Genomic DNA, 22,897 nt, shown 5'->3' with positions numbered 1-22,897 from the left:
AAAGAAGCTAAAAGGTTAGGTCAGGAGATAACCACACAAATTTACAACAGCTGGTCCCTAACTTCAAGTCTACGTGGATATATTCTTGAGGTGAGTTAGGCATATATATCATCCGGGACATTGATTTCTGATCTCATTTCTTTAACCTACTTGTCTCTTCCTTAGTTCCTCCTGTAACCTAGAAGGCTTACTGCAGCTTCTTTTTTTTTTCCTGTGAGATCTCCCTTAAGATAAAGTCATATAAAGAGAAGCTTTTAGACTTAAAAACAAAAACCTCCCAAAACCCCCAAAATAATAATTTAAAAAATGATTTCTTCTTGCAATAAATATTTTTCAAGATGGCTATCATACCCAGAACTGAGAAAGTCCAATTTGACTTAGAATCTGAGCAAGGATGTTATTGCTCTAGTCCAGCATACAACTTTCTCATAAAGCACTGAAATGCTTTCATTCAACATGTAGTGAATCACAGGACATTGTGATTTAGGGGGAATTAATAATTTAAGTATTAAACACAGCATAATAACAATGATGTAGGCTTAGATAAAATAATAGGCAGATTAATTTTAGCTGAGAGGAGGTGGAAGATAACTTTTGAGATGAACCGTGCCAGAAGTGAGTAGATGACTCACTTTTGATGCTCCAGCTCTATAAAAAGCCCATCTTCTGCCTCAGCTGGCTGGGCATCAACAGATTGGTGACTCAGAAGCAATGAGAAGTGATCATTAGAGGATGAATGGTGGGGCAGATTGACTAAAGGAAGCAAGGCTGACCCATGTCATGAAATGACAGGTCATCTGCTTTTAATGCCACTGTTGTTAATTAGTGACACTAGCATTTCCCCAGCCACATAAAATTGAAAAGCAAATCACTTAAATGTTTTTATTATATGATATTTGAAGCACACCACGGTACATATGTTTAGCAAGAAGCATACCTATAAAATTAACATTCGCACACCAACTACACTTAATAACAAAAACCTTGCCTTTAGCTTTGCATATACCCTTGGACTACGCCCACAACTGAAGGGGTTCCTGAATCTTATTTTTATTATTTATTTGCTTTTCAGATTTTCTCACCTTCAGGTTTTACAAAAAAGAGGAAAATTCTGTGACATTAATATTTTTAACTCAACATTACTTTTATAAGGTTCCATCCATGTTGTGGGTAGCTGTAGTTCATTTATTTTTTCATATTTATTTTAATTTCTTTTGATATATAATTCATATACCATAAAATTCCCCTGTTTAAAGTACACAATTCATTTGTTAGTAAATCCCCAAGACTGTGAACCATTCGCACTACCTAATTCCAGGACATTTTCATCACCACAAAAACAAACAAACAAAAGAACTCTTACCTGTTAACAACCACTCCCAGTTTCCTCCTTCAGTCAGTCCTGGAAACCACTTTGTCTTTGGATTTTCCTATTTGAACATTTCATATTGTGTCTGGCTTGTTTTACTGACAATAATATTTTCAAGGTTCACCCACCTTTGTTGCATGTTGTAGCATGCATCAATATTTTATTTTATTTTTTCTTATGGATGAACAATATTCCGTTGTATGGATAACACCACCTTTCTTTATGCATTCATCCGATAATAGACACTTGAGCAGTATTCACTCTTTAGCTATTATGAATAAAGTTTCTATAAATATTCATGAACAAGTTTTTTTTTGGTTAACATCTTTATTGGAGTATAATTGCTTTACAATGGTGTGTTAGTTTCTGCTTTATAACAAAGTGAATCAGCTATACATATACATATATCCCCATATCCCCTCCCTCTTGCGTCTCCCTCCCACCCTCCCTATCCCACCCCTCTAGGTGGTGACAGAGCACCGAGCTGATCTCCCTGTGCTATGCGGCTGCTTCCCACTATCTATTTTACATTTGGTAGTATAGATAAGTCCATGCCACTCTCTCACTTCGTCCCAGCTTACCCTTCCCCCTCCCCATGTCCTCAAGTCCATTCTCTATGTCATGAACAAGTTTTTTTGTGTGTGGACATATATTTTTAATCCTCTTGGGAATATACCTAGGAGCAGAATTGCCAGGTCATATGGCAAGTCTCTTTTTAACTTTTTGAGGTACTGTAAACCATTTTACAAGGTGACTGCATGATTTTCTATCCTACTAGTAATGTATGAAGTTTCCGATTTTTCAACATCCCTGTCAACACCTTCTTTTCCCCCATTTTAAAAAAATTATAGCCAACTTAGAGCATGTGAAGTAGTGTCTTATTGTGATTTTGATTTGCACTTCCCTAATGACTAATGATGGTTACCAGCTGTCCATGTGCTTATTGGTCATATGTGTATCTTTTCTGAAGAAATGTCTATTCAAATCTTTTGACCATTTTAAGATGGGTTACTTTTATTAAAATGCTGCATTGTAAGTGCTCATTATATGTGGTGGTTACTAGAGCCTTATCAGATATATAATTTGCAAATAAAAACCCATTCTGTAGGTTATCTTTTTACTTTCTTGATAGTACCCTTTGACACATAAATTGTCCTTAGCTTTGAAGTATTCCAACTTGTCTATTTTTTCCTTTGGTTGCTTGTGACTTGGTTCCTTGTACTTTTGAAGTCATCTAATAAATTGTTGCCTGGTACAACATTACAAAGATTTACGCCTGTTTTCTTCTATGAATTTTATAGGTTTAGCTCTTAAATTTATGACTTTGATCCATTTTACTTAGCTGTTATATACGTATGGTATGAGGTAGGGGTCCAAATTCATTCCTTTTCTATTATTATTTTTTTTATTTTTGGCTGCGTTGGGTCCTTGTTGCTGCACGTGGGCTTTCTCTAGTTGTGGCGAGCAGGGGCTACTCTTTGTTACAGTGCACGGACTTCTCATTGCTGTGGCTTCTCTTGTTGGCGGAGCATGGGCTCTAGATGCATGGGCTCAGTAGTTGTGGCTCTCGGGCTCTAGAACGCAGGCTCAGTAGTTGTGGCTCATGGGCTTAGTTGCTCTGAGGCATGTGGGATCTTCCCAGACCAGGGATCGAATCCATGTCCCCTGCATTGGCAGGTGGATTCTTAACCCCTGTGCTACCAGGGAAGTCCCCCAGATTCATTCTTTTTTTTTTTTTTTAAATTAATTAATTAATTAATTATTGTTGTGTTGGGTCTTCATTTCTGTGCAAGGGCTTTCTCTAGGTGCGGCGAGCGGGGGCCACTCTTCATCACGGTGCATGGGCCTCTCACTATCGCAGCCTCTCTTGCTGCGGAGCACAGGCTCCAGACGCGCAGGCTCAGTAGTTGTGGCTTACGGGCCCAGTTGCTCCGCAGCATGTGGGATCTTCCCAGACCAGGGCTCGAACCCATGTCCCCCGCATTGGCAGGCAGATTCTCAACCACTGCGCCGCCAGGGAAGCCCCAGATTCATTCTTTTTTTAAAAAAATTTATTTATTTATTTATTTTTTGGGGCTGTGTTGGGTCTTCGTTTCTGTGCGAGGGCTTCCTCTCGTTGTGGCAAGCAGGGGCCACTCTTCACCGCGGTGCACGGGCCTCTCACTATCGTGGCCTCTCTTGTTGTGGAGCACAGGCTCCAGAACGTGCAGGCTCAGCAGTTGTGGCTCACGGGCCTAGTTGCTCCGCGGCATGTGGGATCTTCCCAGACCAGGGCTTGAACCCATGTCCCCTGCATTAGCAGGCAGATTCTCAACCACTGCGCCACCAGGGAAGCCCCCAGATTCATTCTTAATGTATGGATATGCAGTTTTCCCAACACCATTTGCTGAAAAGACTTTTCCTTCCCCCACTGAATGAGGTAGTGGGTTGAATGGTAACCCCCCAAAAGACGTGTCCATGTTCTAACCTCTAGTTCCTATGAATGTCACCTTATTTGAAAAAAGGAATCTTTGCATATGCAATTTAATTAAGGGTCCTGAGATAAAATTATCTTGGATTATCCATGTGGGTCATATATTCAGTGACAAGCATCTTTATGAGAAACAGGAGAGAAGATACAGATGCACAGAGAAGAAGGCAATGGGAAGATGATGCTGGAGATTGGAGTGACATGACCACAAGCCAAGGAAGCTAGCAACCACCATTCTAAGAAAGGAAGGAAGCTCTCAGATTGGATTCCCCCTTAGAGCTTCCGGAGGGAGTGAGACCCTGCCGATACCTTGATTTCAGACTTTTGGCCTTTAGTAGTGTGAAAGAATAAGTTTCTGTTGTTTTAAGCTTCCAGTTTATTTGTTACAGCAGCAACAGGAAACTAATACAGATAGTCTTAGTACCCTTGTCAAAAATCAAATGACAATATATAGATGGGTTTTCTACTAGATCCTTTATTCTAATCCTTTGATCTATAAGTTTATCCTTAGGCAAGTCCTACACTATCTCAATTACTATAACTTTGTAGTAGGTTTTCAAATTGAGAAGTATAAGTCCTTAAACTTTGTTCTTCTTTTTCAAGATTGTTTTGGCTATTCTGGTTCCCTTGCAATTCCATATGAATTTTAGAATCAGCTTATCCATTTCTGTAAAAAGGCAGTTGGAATTTTGATAGAGATTGCATGGAATATGTAGATCAACTTTGTGGAATGCTGCCATCTTTACAGTATTAATCTTCTAATCCATGAACATAGGATGTCTTTTCATTTATTTTGGTCTTGATTTTTTTTAACAATATTTTGTAGTTCAATGTGTATGTCTTATAATTTTGTTAAATATACTCCTAAGTACTTTGTTCTTTTTGATGCTGTTATAAATGTTGTTAAATATCATTTTAGATCACTCCACCAGGAAAGTCCTGTGTCATTTATTTTCTCTCTAATATTTATTTTTTCCTTCCTTCTGTTTACTTTAGATTTAGATTGTTCTTCTTTTTCTAGTTTCTTAAAGTGAGATGGTATGCTTATTTATTGAATATTTGTCTTTTTAATGTGGACATTTACAGCTATAAATTTCCCTCTGAACACTGCTTTAACCGTGTCCCATAGGTTTTCGTATGTTGTGTCTTAGTCTTCATTCATCTCAAAGTATTTTCTAATTTCTCCATGATATTTTCTTTGACCTGTTAGTCACTTAGGGGTATGTAGCTTTAAAGTTCCACACATTTGTGACTTTCCAAAGTTTTCTTTTGTTATTGATTTCTAATTTCATTCTGTTGTGGTTGGAGAATACTTTATATGATTTTAAGGCGTTTAGATATTGTCTAGAGCATATACATGAGGTTTCTTTAGGAATATTATTTTCATAAAATTTTGGCAGTGACCTGTAGAAGAGAAGTTTTATATAACAACCCAGTATACATATGTGTGTGTGTGTGTGTGTGTGTGTGTACATGTATGTATGTGTGGGGAGGCCTGTACTTTTATATCTGAAACAAAATTGTGTTGTGCTTTGCTATCTTTTATTCAATTCAGTTTACTATATGTATTCTATTTCATTTTATTTTATTTTATTTCATTTTTAAAAAGCTACTTGTGACCCACCAAATTTAATTCACATCCCACTAGTGAGTATCAACCACCAATATTTTAGGTTAGTGCTTGTTCAAAACACCAGTCTACAATGAGATATGTAGCTTGCATTCAAATATAGAACAACTGTGTTATTAAGATCCACTCTTTAATTCAGCCAAGTTGTTGTTATTTTCAGACTTCCTCAGAGAAGGAAGCATTGTGTTTGTTAATGTTCTGGTGCAAGATCCTTATCTTAGTGCCGTCTGTTAACAGATAGTTTAAGTACCAGTACCTGCCTATGGAACATACTTTTAGTAACACTGTTTAGCAACCCTGGTACTGAGGGTGCAAGATTGTGAGTTTTGTGAATGTTCAGATGTAAGAAAATATCAAATTGATTTCCAAAGTTGTTGTATCCATTTATATTTGCACTGGAGTCTCTGTTTCTGCAAGCCTAAACACCTAGTATTGCAATTATAAATTTTTGCAAATCTATTGAATAGAACATTGTAACTCATTGTTTAATAGAATAGAGTTTAATAGAAATTTCCTTGATTATTAATAAGATTGAGCTTCTTATTTTATATTAATCATCCATGTTTTTTCTCCTGGACTTTACTGTTCAATATCTTTTGTCATTTTCTATTACATTTTCTTGTTGAATAATAGGTAAAATATTTCTCTGCCACCCTCTCTACAATCCATCTACTTATCTACTGATCCCTTATGGGTAATTAATCTTTACAAGTCATATGTGTTTCAAATACTTCTCCAACTTTGTGGTTGTCATTTCTCTCTCTGGTTGTGTGTGTGTGTGTGTGTGTGTTTGAACAAAAAGTAAATCCAACCACATTAAGCAGCTACCTCCCTTTTATCATTAGTACTTTTGAAGTAATATAAAATTTTCCTCTGTGCTCTTCTACAAGTTTTATTTTTACCCCTGTATATCTGGAGTTGATTTTTGTCTGTATGATATAAGGTAGAAATCCCAGGAAAAGTTTTTCTTATATTAACCAATTTTCATAGAGCCATTTATTGAATGATTTTTTTCCTACAATGCTCCTTCTAACATATATACATCTCCATAAGTGCACAGGATTGCTTCTGGGCTCTTTATTCTGCTCTGTTGGTCAAATTGTATGCCAATAATATACCATCTCAGTTATCATATTTTAATAGTAAGTCTTGAGATTTAGTGGGGGCATTTTCCTCTCTATATTGTTTTCTTTGTTTAGGCTATTCTTGCATCTTTGTTATTCTATATTGATTGTAGAATCAGTTTGTTAAATGTCTCACAAACTCTGTTAGGATTTTCATAGAAATTACTTCGAACGTAGAGATCAATTAGACATGTGTATAACCATCTTGGACTGTACAGGTCAGCCCATCTGCCGGTTGAGTGCCACCAAAAGATTTTTGTTGATGCTAGGTAGAGAAGAATTATCCAGCTGAGCACTGCCCAAACTCTTGACCCTCTGAAATTGAGAGATATCAAATTGTTTTTGCTTTATGCCACTAAGTTTTAGGGTATTTTGTTAACAGTAATAGATAACCAATACAGAATTTGCTATATGGGAGTGAAGAGCTGCCATAACAAAAATTTGAAACATGTTGCATTGACTTTGCCACCAGGGGGGAGGTAGAAGCTGGAAGGCCTTATGGAGCCTGCCTGTGAAAGCTAGAAGAAGACTGGAGGAAATTGTTATTGGAGGCTGGGAAGAAAGGCAACTTTGCTATGTAGTGGTCTGAAGTTTGGCAACATTGTCATCTATGATAACATGTATATGTAACTAATTAACTGGTGAATTTGGCTGAGGCATTGTCCAGAAACAGTGTTGAAAGTGCTATTCCATTTTTTAGCCCTATATAATAAAGCACGGATAGAGGGGAAATGAGCTACAAAAGGAGAAAATCAGCTTTCAAGAAAAATTTAGAGAAAATACAGAGTAGTAGTCATTTGAAAATAAGTATTTCTCATTTCCAGTTTCTCTAAAAGGCTCTCAAATTAAGAAATTACTATAAGGTAAAGATCATCTCAAGGATATGCATGTAAGACTCTTTATTAAGGTGCTATAAATATTTAAGGGCATGTCTCATAGAAGCTTTCAACTAGACAAAACACCTTCTAGGAAATTTAAAGCCATTTTCCCATAGCATCCTGACCCTTATCCCAAGCCCAGGAGAACCTATCTTGAGATATTTGTGATATGGTTTTAATCTAATATAGAGAAATTTACTAAGATTCATAGGAATCCCACAAAGTTTATAAGATAATTGTATTAGTACCATCAACTTGGAATAAAAGGGACAGAAATATTTCAAACAAAACAAAAACTATGAGTCCTCAACTAAGAGCAGAAAGAAAGATGAAAATGTCAAGAAGCAAAATGGGTTATTTATTATGGAAAATAAAAGATGACTAAGAGGGGAGTTCCCAGGACCTAGAGGGTGAAGCCAAGTGTCACAGAGAACATTTCTGCAAAATAGGACTGGCCCCTAATCAAGACAATGGCAACATACGCTTTCCTTTTCCCCCACTTTTTTTCCCAGCTTTATTGAGATATATTTGACATATAACATTGTAAAAATTTAAGGTCTATAATGTGATTATTAGATATATGTAAAAATTGTGAAATGATCACCACAATAAGGCTAATTAATAAAATCCATTAATTAGCTCACATAGTTACCTTTCTTTTTGTAGTGAGAATATTTAAGATCTTTTAGCCACTTACGAGTATACAATACAGTATTGTTAACTATGTTCACCATGCTGTACGTTACATCTCCAGAACTTATTCATCTTAAAATTGGAAGTTTGTACCTGTTGACCACCATCACCCATTTCCCCCAACCCCTAGGCCCTGGCAGTCACCAATCTGCTGTTTATATGAGTTTCATTTTCTTAGAGTCCGTGCATAAGTGAGATCATACAGTATTTGTCTTTCTCTGTCTGACTTATTTTCACTTAGTATAACGCTATCAAGTTTCATTTATGTTGTCACAAGTGGCAGGATTTTTTTTATGGCTGAATGGTATTCCTATATATATTTGTATATATACATACACACACACACACACACACACATACCACATTCTTTTATCTGTTCATCTTCTGATGGACCCTTAGGTGTTTCCATGTCTTGACTATTGTAAATAATGCTACAGTTGACATGGGAGTGCAAATATCTCTTTGATACCCTGCTTTCATTTCCTTTGGATATATAGCCAGAAGTGGGATTGCTGGGTCATATGGTGGTTCTACATATTTTTAATATTTTGAGAAGCCTCCATACTGTTTTGCACAGTGGCTGCATCAATTTACATTCTCCCCAACAGTGTACAAGGGTTTCCTTTTCTTCATATCCTTGTCAACACTTGTTTATCTCTTGTCTTTTTGATGACAGCCATTCTAAGGAGTGTGAAGTGATAGCTCATTGTGGTTTTGATTTGCATTTCCCTGATGATTAGTGATGTTGAGCACCTTTTCATGTAGCTGTTGGCTGTCTGTATATCTTCTTTGGAAAATTATCTATTTAGGTCCTTTGCCAATATTTTAATTAGATTATATATATATTTTTTTTAAAAAATAAATTTATTTATTATTTATTTTGGGCTGCATTGGGTCTTTATTGCTGCACGTGGCTTTCTCTGTTTGCATCAAGTGGGGGCTACTCTTCGTTGTGCAGCTTGGGCTCTAGCTGCATGGGCTTCAGTACTTGTGGCTCGCGGGCTCCAGAGCGCAGGCTCAGTAGTTGTGGCACACGGGCTTTGTTGCTCCGTGGCATGTGGGATCTTCCCAGACCAGGGCTCGAACCCGCGTTCCCTGCATAGGCAGGCGGGTTCTTAACCACTGCGCCACCAGGGAAGCCCAAGATTATATTTTTTGTTATTGCCTTTTCTACCAGTTTTGAATGAGAGTGTCCAGTGCTATTATTTGGTCTCTGTATTGCCATTGGGGGTATGTGTGTGTTTGGGAGGGGGTAGTGTAAGAATGGCAGATAACTTTTGTTTTGTTTTTTTTTTAGTTTCACAAGTTATCAGATCAAGGAGAACCATACTCAAGTTACTGCACTGAGAAGTATGACCTGTACTTGGACCTGATATGGATGACAATAACCTCAACTTCAAGACAATGCTACCTGGCAGGGCTAGGACGAAGGTGAGTTAACTATCTTTTTGGAAGTCCCAAGACTCCGTGTAAGAAGTTCAATAATCCTGAGTTCAAACCATGTTGGAGGAGTCATCTGAAACTCTAGGCAGTTATTCTTGTTGAGTGCAGCATTCCAGCTATCACTGCCAAGGTGCTAGATGTGTGATTGAGGCATGTTGGACCATCCAACCAACCTATCCAACAGGCAGAATAAGAAAAAGGACCTCTTTTGATGCCTCATGGAACAGAAGAATCTCCCAGCCAAGTGATTTCCAATTCCTGACCCACAAAATTGTGAGATATAGCAATAATGGTTGGTTAAGGCTACTAAGTTTTCAGGTAGTTTATTACACAGCAATGGATGATGGCAGTGGAATCCTTTAGATATAATTGTTCACGTGCAAAATAAAACATATGCAAGTATATTTATTAAAGCACTGAAACAATCTATCCTTCAACAGGAGACTGGTTAAATTAAGGGTTATATACACACTGGAAAGTATATGCAGTAGTTAAAAATTGAGGGTGTTTTTTGTGCATGAATATAGAAATATCTCTGAGAGGTTGTTAAGTGAAGAAAGGAAAATGCAGAACAGTATGTTGAATATGCACCTATTTGTGTAAAATAAAATGGGGCTGAGGAATTAAGTGTTTGTGCATAAATATCTCTGGAAGAACAGGCAAAAACGAGTCATATTGGTTATCTGCAGGGAAGGAGCCTGGGTGGCTTATGGACAAGAGTGGCTAGGAAATCTTGCCATATACCCTTTCAGTCTAGCATTTTTGCTCTTTGAACCAAATGTATTTTAAAAAGTGAAATTAACACAGAGGTAAAATTCGAGAAATTTTGGAGACCCTAGTTCAGAAGCTGTAATATGACTGCTTATTAGCCTTCTGGCCTCTAATCAGGCCCTTACATAGTTGCAACTACTTTGCCTCTCCTCAGCAGCAAGCTTGATCTTACTGTTCCTCTGCTGAAAACTGATTAAAAGGGCCTCATTTCTCTCAAGGTAAACTCCAAAATCCTACCTACTTTAAAGTTTAAGGTTTGTCTTAATTTGACCTAAGTTTTAATTTGACCAGTCCTGATCTCCTATCACTACACCCAACATTTTACCTTTTGGCAGTACTCAGTTATTGGTCCTTGAAAGCATGATGATGATCACACCTTCATGATTTTGTGTATGATGTTCTCACTGCCGGGAATTCCTTTCCTCTTTCCGCCTCCTCTGATGTTGAACTCCATTAGATCCTTTACAAATAATTCTGATTCACTTACCATCTACCAATCAGAATGAATCATTTACACATATGTAGACTATTTTTTGCAATCTCATAGTCTATTAAAATTCTTCTTAGTTTACACATCTACACTATTAGATTAGGATCTCATTGAAGGCAGAAAATGACTTTTGTGTCCCAGTTTCAAAGTCAGCTCTGGCAGATGATAAGTTCTCAGAAGCTGATTGCAAACGGAACTGAAAGACTGTTACATATAACAATCTGGCACGGTCTTCGATCTTATTTTAGATATCCTATATTGCATTTGAAAACATTATCAGCACTAGTATCTTCTCCTGGTAGCGTTACTAAAGAAGTATGTATGTGTGCATATAGATATATACATATATATATAGATATATGTACATATACATATATATATTTAATATTTTTTTCCTTCAGGCACCTCATATTCCCTTTTGATTAAACAGTTTAGTCTGTCCCCAGGCAGAAATTTTTTCTTGTGGCAAGATGACAGAGTAACAAAATGCATACCTAGAATTCAAAACAGTATAGCTAGAATTCAAAACAATGATTAAAGGGGTTTGTAAAGAAAAAACGTGATAAAGAATTTTCTCAATTATTCTACTACCAGAACAATCATTTAAAATATCCATTTCCTAGGCATTTACTTAGTAACAGATAAATCCTCATTTTCTCCCCCTCCAGAAAAATCATGTAGGTGTCATTTGTTGCCGAGGATCTATGAAGCAGGGGAACAGTTTACTTAATTATAGAAAAGATATATTGCACATTTGTGTATCACGCCTGGATGAAAAGATTTAGAGGGAAAGTTATCTTCCTGCAAAATCCCTTGATAATCGCCTCACAGTCTCATTTGAAAACTTGAAGTGTGGAAAAGTAGATGCACTAAACCTGTTCATATTCTGTTAGTGACAAATGAATGCTTTTTTATAGTTTGTACTTGCTGTGAGCTTCATTAAGAGGTTCAACTGTTCCTGATAACCAGTTTTGAATAACAATGGAAACATCTAGCTGGTTTGTGCTTGACCTGGTGGGGTTGGTGGTGGGTGGGTGTCTGTGCAGAGAGGTTCGCTTTCCTCAGAGCCTGCTTCAGAGCTTGGGGACATGTGACACGGAGGCTTCCCTATTCATGTTAATTCACGTCATTATACTGCAAGTGTATTTACATAGCATCATTTTACTCTTCTGCATTTAATCAATTAGAGCCATGATTTCATTTAAATACCTGGGTGCCTCATAAACTCAGCTTTGCTGGAGCCAAAGCGAAATCTTGGACATTGCGATGCTGTTCTTATGCAGCCAATTAGCACCTGAAAGTGTTTTTATTTTTAAGCAAACACTTGGTGGCTGCTTGACAAACATGGATATCATTCTGATTCTATTGTTATCTGATACTTATATGCATGTATGTATATATGTGTGTGTGTGTGTGTGTGTATTACCAAGTCACACTGAATCCAGTTCTTTCTCTGGCGGTCCCCATGTCTTTATAGTACCACTCTGGGTTTTCTGCAGTCATTTAACTCAGCGGGGTCCCTGCTGTTTTCTAATTGACCAGGCCTTCATTCTGGTGCTTCTTTTTCATGCTTGCTGCTCTCTTGGCAGCCCCTGTATGTGAGCGCCCATCTCATCCTCCCAGTCTGTATGAAGCTTCAATTTACCATGGGATCCACTGGGTCACCAATTTCCATTACTTCTAGAAGGAAATTAGCCAATCCAATAAAGTGATTACATAAAACTTTAGAGATAGAGGGATCCTTAGAGTTAATCGAGACTAAGTGTTCCATTTTGGGGACAAGGAAATTGAAACCCAGGAAATGAGAGTAGCTTGCTCCGGGTCAGAGATTTCACAAGAGGAACTCAAAAGTGCTGCACCCAAGTCTAGCTCTACTTGCAGGAAGCTACAAATCACGTTGTCTTTGTGTTACAGCGTTTGGGTTTAATGTTTACATAAGTGTTAACTCTCTCCTCCAACTTAGTAATATTCATCTTACTCCCAATTTTCTAAGAACAAAAGCTTAAGTCTCAGTAAAAATTCTAATGGTGAGGGCTTCAAGTCCCTAAGGCAAACTGAGAGGCCAGTGTTTTGGGGCTAGATTGGGATGTTATCTAATCCCTGAAATTGTAGTAGAGGAAAGTACCTATTTTTCCTACCCTTGATAGTTTCCTACTCTGACTTCCTTAGGAAAAGCCCTCTGCCCTATTAGGCAGCAATGTGCCCAACTACAGACTGACATTGCCCGGTCCCTGTGGGAGGAGAGGCAGTGAGATGTAAGAGGAAGTCACCAGGGAGGGTTTTTGGGGAAACTCTTTAATTCGGGCTACTTGGCTTTTCAGGAATGTTCTTCTTTTCCCCATTTGTTCTTACCCCTTACTGGTCATTCTGCAATCATGTTGTGACCTTGAGAATATGCTAAGAGTGATACAATGAAAAGATAAAAGGCCTGGAGCATAGGTGACAATGTGGAGGAACGAGACTGCCTATCTCTATACTTTGTGTTACGTGAGTGAAAAATAAGCCTCCATCTGGTTGAAGCCCTGTTGTCTCATGTCTGATACATGCAGCTAAATGCAGTTTCTAGCTGATACAATCATATTTCAGGAATATACTTATTTTCTCCCTCACTCTTTTTCTCAGCCTCCTCTACCCCTGTAGTCCTTAAGAATGTTCCCATATCTTCTGTCATTCAAAAAACAAAATCAAAAGCAAATTCCTCCTTTATATCAAGTCTGGTTCTACGAGTCTCCTGATCCCTCATAGCTCTTCACAGCCACTTTCCGCGACAGAATAGTACATACTCTTGTAAACTAAATTCAGTCCACTTCTCCATCTCCCATTCATTTGTAAAAATCCATCTCTTCAGCAAGTTAGCTATAAAATACAACTCAGTTTTAATAGATAATACATATATTCGGTATAAAATTCAAAAAGTGAAAATGTAATTACAGTAAGAAAATAGACTGTCCCCCACTTGTATCTCCCACCCAGTTTCCTTCCATAGAGGCAGCTAAATTATCAGTTATCTTTGTGTGCATATATTCTTTCAGAGGTATTATGTGCAAATGGAAATATACACATTTTCCTTTTTAAATATTTTTACACACATGATGGCATATTGTATGCATTGTTCTAAGCTTACATTTTCCACTTATACATCTTGGACATTTGTCTCAGAATTGACTCAATGTTTCTTTAACAATTATAGAATTCATTATCTGAAGTTAGCAAAATTTAATGAATCTTACATAGATGGACATTTAGAGTGTTTCAAATCTTTTTATTACAAACAACATTATAAAAAATATCCCCATAAATATTTTTATAGCATATTTAGGTATATCTGTAATAAATTCCCCAAAGTGAAAGCTTAGGGTCAAAAAGGTACACACTTTTATTTTGATAGCTATTGTCTAAATGCCACGGAGGTTTGACCAAGAAAATAAAGTTTGTATAATATCTTAGTCAGCTCATGCTGCTATAGAAAATACCATAAAATGGGTGTTATCAACAACAGAAATCTACTTCTCACAGTTCTGGAGTCTGTAAGTCTGAGATCAGATGTCGGCATGGTCGAGTTCTAGTAAGGGTCCTCTTCTGGGTTGTAGACAGCCAACTTCTCATTGTGTCCTCATATGGTAGAGAGCAGAGAGTGAAGTAAGCTCTCCTGTGTGATGAATTGGGAGACTGGGATTGACATATATACACTAATATGTATAAAATAGATAACTAATAAGAACCTGCTGTATAAAAAAATAAACAAAATAAAATTCAAATATTCAAAAAAAAAAAAAAAAGTAAGCTCTCCTGTCTCTTCTTGAAGGGCACTAATCTCATTCATGAGGGCTCTGACCTAATGACCTAATCAACTCCCAAAGGCCTTACCTCCTACTACCATCACATTGGAGGGGTAGGGTTTCAACATATGAATTGGGGATGGGGGTGGGACATTCAATCCATAATATATAATATACTTAATTTCTAATCTCTGCAGAAGTTAACTACTGACTTTCTATTTTGAGAAATGACCAGATTATTATATTGCTACTTCCTCCTCTCCATATCCCCCATCACTTGATTTTAGTTAATTATATTTTTTTGTTCTTAATTTTATACCTTTAAATACACTTATACCTTTATTTGGCTTATAAGCTCTTAATGACGTATATTTGAAGCCAGCTATAAAAATTTAAAAGTCTGTATTCTTAACTTTTCTCTCACATTTCTTTTTCCAAATTTTGCTGCATTTATCACAGTTACAATCTGTCTTGTAACCATAATCCTGACATTTAATTTTAGTCCAGCAGTTAAAAGGAATCAACACCCATGGCCAGTTTATTCACAATAGGTTTTATACCCCCTGGCTAAATGAAATTTTTCTTTTATTTTTTTAAGAAGAGCTCATGGGAACTATACTTTCAATTACGTTTATTCCCAAATGAGAGAAAGTTAAGATATTTATTGGGTCATTTTTTTTTCCTCTTGAGGACTCTTTGGGCATTTTCCCATTGTTTTCTGGCACAGAATATTGTTATGAAGTCTCAGGTTAGCTTGATTTCTTTACGTTTACTCTAAAGGTTGCTTGATCTTTTTATATAAGTGCCTACTTTCTTTATCTGATAATTCCAATAACTTTACTATGGTATGTTATGGTACTGAGCCTCCTACATCAATCTTTTTAAGAAAATATGACCTTTCATGTCTATAGATTCAAGCTTTCTTTTTTCTGAACAGGTTTCCTGAATTATATCTGTAAATATTTTTATGATATATTTTAATTCTTTATTTTGGGGTACTCATTGTACATATATTAGATGTCCTTATATGACTTTTACATCTATAATATTTTCTATATAATTTTTAACTCTTTTAAAATTTCCCTTTTATTTTACTTCCTTTTCCCTGCCTGGTACTTCATGATGTTCACAGGGTCTACTTTACTTTTTGGTCTGTTATCTGTTTTCTGTACCAATTTTCTGTAATCAAAATTGAGAATGTTTTATTTTCTTTCTCTGAAAGTTAGTGTGTTATCTCCTTCTGTCACAGCTTTCCTGAGCTTTATATCCCTGCTTTGATACTGCCTGTTACCATCTATGTGAACTTGTAAATTTTCAGTGCCTTCAATTCTTTACCTTAGAATTGGGATAATAATCATTCTACTTGATAGAGATATAGTGAGGATTAAATGAGTTAAGTTATTTACAGCAATTAGAATAGTGCCTTACACATGGTCAGCACCTTGCTGACCAGTGCTTGTTACTATTATATTTCTGGGTTTATTTTATAGAGGCAACTCCTTCTCTTAAGTTTTTATTTTTTTTTAATTTATACAGATATCTGGTCCCAATTTCTGCTTTGTGGCAAACATTTTTCTACTGAGTGCTTTTTGTTTTCCAATCTAACCACTGGCTCTTTGGAAACATACATTACTCACATATAATAAAGTAGGTAAATCATTAAGTGGCCTAATCAAGAAAAAATGTGAGCAAAAGTTAAAATGGAATACTTGAAAATAGTCAGGAATGTAAAAGAAACAGAAGACTCATAAAATTATACTTCAAAAGATTCTATACAAATACATTTGAAAGAATGTACAGGATGAAGAATTAACTATGAAAATATCTAAATGAGATCAGGAAGAGGTGGAAAACCCTAGTAGATGAATAATAATGGAAAAAATTGATAAAATCAGGTTCCAAATGATTTTACTGGTAAATGTTCTTAACTCTCAGGGAACAGGTTATTCCACTACATGTCTACCTTTTTAATAGCATAGAGAAGGAACAAAAGGACTTAAGTTTTTTCATATGTTTTTACAGGACCAGTATCACTTTGAAATCTAAACCTTAAAATAATACACTTTCACTTACAAACACATACATGTACATAAACATACAGTTATAAAAGCAACCGCATCTATCACCACCATTGCGAAAAGTCTTTAAAACTGCAGGATAATCTTTAAAAATTTGAGATATAATTGATATAGAACATTGTATTAATTTTAGTTGTACAACATAATGATTTGATATGTGTATACATTGCAAAATGACTACCACAATAAGTTTAGTTAATATCTATCACTATACGTAGTTACATTTTTTTTCTTGTGATGAGAACTTTTAAGATATATTTGCTTAGCAACTTTCAAATATAATACACTATTATTAACTATAATAATTTACAAAATGTCAGCATTTTGTAAATTACATCCCCAGGGCTTATTTGTTTTCTAATTGGAAGTTTGTACCTTTTGATCACCTTCAGCTGTTTCGTCCACTCCCCACACCACGCCCACTTCTGGCAATCACCGATCTGTGCTCTGTGTGTATAAATTTGTGTGTGTGTGTGTGTGTTTTTTTAAAGATTCCACATATAAGTGAGAACATACATTATTTGTCTTTATCCGACTTATCTCACTTAACATCATGTCTTCAAGGTCCATCCGTGTTGTGGCCAATGGCAGGATTTCCTTATTTATTATTGCTGAATAATATGTGTATATATAAAATATATTCTCACATTTTCTTTATCCTTTCATCCACCGATGGACACAGGTTATTTCTGTGTCTTGACTGTTATAAATAATGTTGCAATCAATAGATAATGTACAGATAATCTCAAGACACTGATTTCATTTCCTTTGGATCTATACCCAAAAGTAAAATTGCTGGATCATACGGAAGTTCTATTTTTAATTTTTTGAAGAACCTTCATTATGTTTTCCAAAGTAACCATATTATAGAATAACTTGAAATATAAAATTCATCATACTTTAAAAAAATAATGAAGCACCAAAAAATGAGGTTTGTACCAAGAGTACAATGATTTAATATTAGAAGTTATGCTAATATAATTAACCATATTAATCAGGTGAAAATCATATAATTGCCTCAGTAGATTCTCCCAGAAGCATTTGATGAAACAATTTCTATCTTACCTAAAACCTGTAGGAATAGATATTCCTCCCTGAGGTGTCTATAAATTATAAATAGATTTAAGTGGCAGTTATATACAACATATGTATGTGTAACTCGTGTGTGTGTGTATATATATATATATATATATATATATATATATATATATATATATATATACATATATATATACATATATATATATATACACACACACACACACACACACAGTCACAAATGTGTGTGGATATACCTTTCTATATTTCTAGGTATATATAGATCAAACAAAAGCTATTATGCTTCTTTTAAAATGTATTTATTTTATTTAATTTTTATTTTTGGCTGTGTTGGGTCTTCATTGCTGCGCACGGGCTTTCTCTAGCTGCGGTAAGCGGGGGACTACTCTACTTTGTGGTGTGCGTGCTTTTCATCATGGTGGCTTCTCTTGCTGCAGAGCACGGGCTCTAGGTGTGCAGGCTTCAGTAGTTGTGGCTCACGAGCTCAGTAGTAATGGCTCATGGGCTCTAGAGCACAGGTTCAGTAGTTGTGGTGCATGGGCTTAGTTGCTTCGCGGCATGTGGGATCTTCGCGGACGAGGGATCGAACCCGTGTCGCATGCTTGGCAGGCGGATTCTTAACCACTGCACCACCAGGGAAGTCCCAAATCTATTATGCTTAATGATTAAAACAGTTATGTGACATCCTGTAAAATTATAGCGAGTAAAATATTCTTTCATTACTTCTATAAATTTATATTTCTCTGGAGTTATGGGCTGATGCAACTGGACAAGAGAGAAATAAGTAAAAATGTTAGAAAGTTAAAAGCATCATTATATGCAAGTATTGTGTCTGAAGAATTGAAAGGTATCGAGTGAAAATATATTAAAAACAAGAGAATGCAATAAGGCGATAATAGTTCTAACTACAAACACACACATATATTTTACATCCAAACAACATATATAATACATATGAACAAAAGTGCAATAAAAACACCTAAGAATAAACTGATAAGAAATGTTTAAGTTCTAAATAAAGAAAACCTTAAATATCCATCCATTTATTAAAAAATCGGAAAGACATATCTTGTTCTTAGAGAAGACAGAATACTATAAAATTATAAAGAGGCAATTCTCAATTTTATTTATAAATTAAATGAGATGTCAGCTAAAATAAACCTCAAGATTAAAAAACAAGCATGAGAAAATTATATAAAGTTTATTTGGAAAAAAGTGAACTGTAAAGTGACTGGCTATAAAAGCCTCCAAAAGGAAAATAATGGGAAGGAACCAACAGAAATGATCATGATGCTAAATTAATTATTTAAAAATCTGTTTCCTTAGCAATAAACTTAGTGAATATTTTCTTATCATATCATTAAAGTATTAATGTTTTCTATTGCACAGAGGGTGAGGTAAGCAGGAAAGGGGAAACTGGGCCTATTGGGAACTAGGGAGCCAGCCTCAGCTCCAAAAGGTGGGATGACTAGACATGTAGCTTAAATTGTCTGTGGCTTTGAATTCAGTTCCTTCTCTGTAACAAAGGTGTACCGTGATCTATTGTGCTACAAATGAAGGTTCATAGAGAGAGAGGGACGATCAGGAGACCCTGGACAGTGGCGGAGAATGAAAGCCACGCATAGGCATACTTATTTTCACTTCTAAAATTTCTAAGCTAAGGATTTGAAAAGTTTCCTTCTCCTTGGGAATTATTTCTAGAAATAAGAAAACTCCCAGAAAAATCCTTCTTATTTTTGTTTTGAAGATGGTTCCTGTCATTAAATTAAGCTACTCATATGCACATACTAAATTTTATATAAAGTCTCAAAGTGCAATTTCATGTTAACTTGGTCACTAATTATATAATAAAATTGCTGGAGTAATTATCCAACTCATATTTTATTAATGCTTTATTAAAGATATAGCTTAAGTAATTGTGGCATATTATAGCACTCGTGAACCAGAAAGTTATAATAAACAATACAATGACAGAAAATTACTAGGTAGAGTAGTTTGGTTTTATGGGCCTTTTAGCTGAATTCATAAATAAATTACATCATTTTTGGATGTTTTTTGGTTCCATATTATCCTTTCTAAATGAATTTCTGCCATGAGAATCATATATTCATAAAGGTGGCTTTCACTGATAGCCTGCAACAGGTATCAACATGCCCTTTGGGTTTTTTCATAAATCCAGTGTTTAGATCTGATGTCAATAGTGGCTTAGAAATAAATTGGGAGAAAGATTGACAAAAAGCCATAAATTGAATAACCACAGGGACTTATGTTTAGGGGCCTCAGGAGGCAGTATGACTTATTGAATTATAACCTTAAGCAGAATTAAACACTTCCATCTTTTGTATTTTCCTTCCAGTCAAAAACATGACTCTGAGTGAAAAGTGTTGTCTTTGCTTCCAATGTGATTCTTCCCTGATCTTTTAAATCATCAGTGGGTCCATGCACTGTGTGGTAGCAAAAAACTAAAATATTAAGCTGAGTATGCAGACAGTGGTGACAAAAGTTTATTGTTCTAGGTTTATCCAGGTTGTTGCCTTATTTCTTTTTATTACAATTTGTATAAGCAAACAAGATTCTTACAGAAAATAAATGGATCAAATCATGAGCCAAAAAGAAAATCAAATATTTTAGCTACAAAATTACAAATTAGGCCTTACTATATAACTTTTCATAAAGAAAACCATTATTTGTAAAGTTATTGTCACTGACCTGGAATATAGGGAATAGCTTTCTTCAAGCTGCAATTCAATATATGAACTTTGGGAAGACCCAAGCCCTATCTGTTTAATTCCTCTCCTGAAGTGGGAGGGCGCTCTTTCCTTGAAACCTTCCAGGAAGGAGGGAGAAATGAATTCATACAAGAGGTCGCTAACACTGAGCTCTTTGGTATGTACTGTACTGCATTATCCTCCAAATGATGAGGCACAAGGAATGCATGTCAAAGGAACAGGGAAGAGTCCCAGAATGGAAAATATTTAGAAAAGCAAATAACTTATGCATCACTCTGAAACCCAGTCATTGATGGCTTTCAGTATCAACTTTGATTTACATGGGTATGACTAATGTCCCAGCAAATGAAAGATGATGGATGCTTTATAACAGCAGTAGATATTAAACAAGATGCATATGGCTTGATCCACAGTATCAACTTCATAAGGACTTCTTGACAAATCTTTCACATAATTAGCATGGCACTTCACCGTCTTATTCACAACTGTAATGTTCACTGGAAACTTCCTTCATTATCCCTTTCTTCCCCTGGCTTTTTTCCCTCCCAGGAGTAAATTATGCTTCCTGAAATACCTAGAATTTGGTAGAAGATGATACACAGTCAGTATAGCTTTGCATCCTCAGGAACCAGGATTGGTCTGTATGTTGAAAGCAGAAGAGCAAATACAGGTGGACAAAAAAAAAAAAAAGTTTGACACAACAGGTTCCTCAGAGTTTACTAGACCTTTTTAGATATTTTTTGTGAAGAGATGGGTCGAGAGGCTTATCAAGGTTCCCAAGATCTGAACCTAGAGAGGTCTTGTATTTCTTCGGTATTTCTGGAACTAGTCTGATCATCCAGAGATTCTCTTAAGTAGGGTCGCAAACTGAAGAACAGGGTTCCAACTGTGTTTTGTTTGTTCCTCATGTGGTGTTTTTAAATTGAAAGTTTTGAGATTATTGTAGACTTATGGGAAGTTGTAAAGAGTAAGACAGAGAGACCTCCTGTATCCTTTACAAGGTATTCCCCAGTGGTGACATTTTACAAAGCTGTAATATAGGGTCACAACCAGGATACTGGAATTGATACAGTCCACTGATCTTATTCATATTTCCTCAGTTTAGCTTGTACTCTTGTGTATGTGTGTATATAGTTCTATACAATTTTATCATGTGTGTAGGTTTGTGTATCCAGCATCAGAGTCAAGATCTTAAACAGTCCCATCATCACAAGGATCCCTACAGCCACCTCGGCCAATACTCCCTCCCCCTCAAACTCTTGGCAACCACTAATCTGTTCAAGCATTTCTAAAATTGCATTGTTTCAAAAATGTTACATAAATGAACCATATAGTATGTTATTCAATACTTTTGGAAATTGGCTTTTTCTCCTCACTCATTATAGTTCTCTCCTCCAAGTTTTTGCCCTAGCCACTAATTGTTAGATGGGCCCCTGATGGATCCTTGTGGGTGGTGAGGGGTCATCTATTTTTTTTTTCCCCCCATGGGGCTCCTGATGAGTCTGGGAGAGGACTGGACCTACTTGAGCTGCCTTCACTGCTAGGATGAGGGTCAGAAATGCTGGATCTGGGTGGTCTTCTTCTGTTCGGAGGGGGAAATAACATAGTTGACCACTGTTTTGTTCTGCTAGTCTTGAAGTCCTAAACCAGTTTGAAGTCTTAGCAGACTTCGGACACTTCTTTTGGTTGCCTTTTGCATTATTTCTAGGGTTTATCGTTGCACTGAGTGGGGAAGAATAGGGAGAAATGGGCCTCCATCATCTTGTCCAGAGCGGAAGTCCTTCTGATAGTTTGCATTTTCCTACTTATCCACTCACCACCACCACACTGCCCCCCGCCCCCCATTCTCTCATTTTATGAGTTGACATATTTACCTTCTATGTGTTTGTAACTTTTGAAGGAAACTTCGGATCCATCTGGGTTCATTCTCAGGCCTTTATTGGAACTTGAATCCAAAGGATAGGATGCCTTTGCCTGAAAATATAGAATACCCAACTAAAATTGACTTCAACAATGAGGAAAATATAAGAAGGTGAGGTGGAGGGTTACAGATTTGGCTAATTCAGTGAGACTCCAGCTCAGAATCTTGGAAATTTTCCTTTCTGTTCTCTTCTTTTCTTTTCTTCTTCTTCTTCTTCTTTTTTTTTTTTTTTTTTCGTAGTGGGAAGATGACTGTTGCGACCTCAGGCATTATATCATCTATGGCAACTCCCAAAGTTAGGGGGGCACAGGTCCCTGTTTTGTGTCCTTGAAGGGATACTTTCCTTGAAGCCTTCCAATAGATTGTCTCGTGTCTCATTGGCTAGGGATGTGTCACATGCAAGCTTGCTCTCAGTGGGAATGGAATTGCTATAATTGTCTTGGAGTAATTAATGTGCACTTAG

Source organism: Eschrichtius robustus, chromosome 18 (assembly GCF_028021215.1).
Source record: "Eschrichtius robustus isolate mEscRob2 chromosome 18, mEscRob2.pri, whole genome shotgun sequence".
Classification (NCBI taxonomy): domain Eukaryota; kingdom Metazoa; phylum Chordata; class Mammalia; order Artiodactyla; family Eschrichtiidae; genus Eschrichtius; species Eschrichtius robustus.
This window is presented reverse-complemented; position numbering follows the sequence as displayed.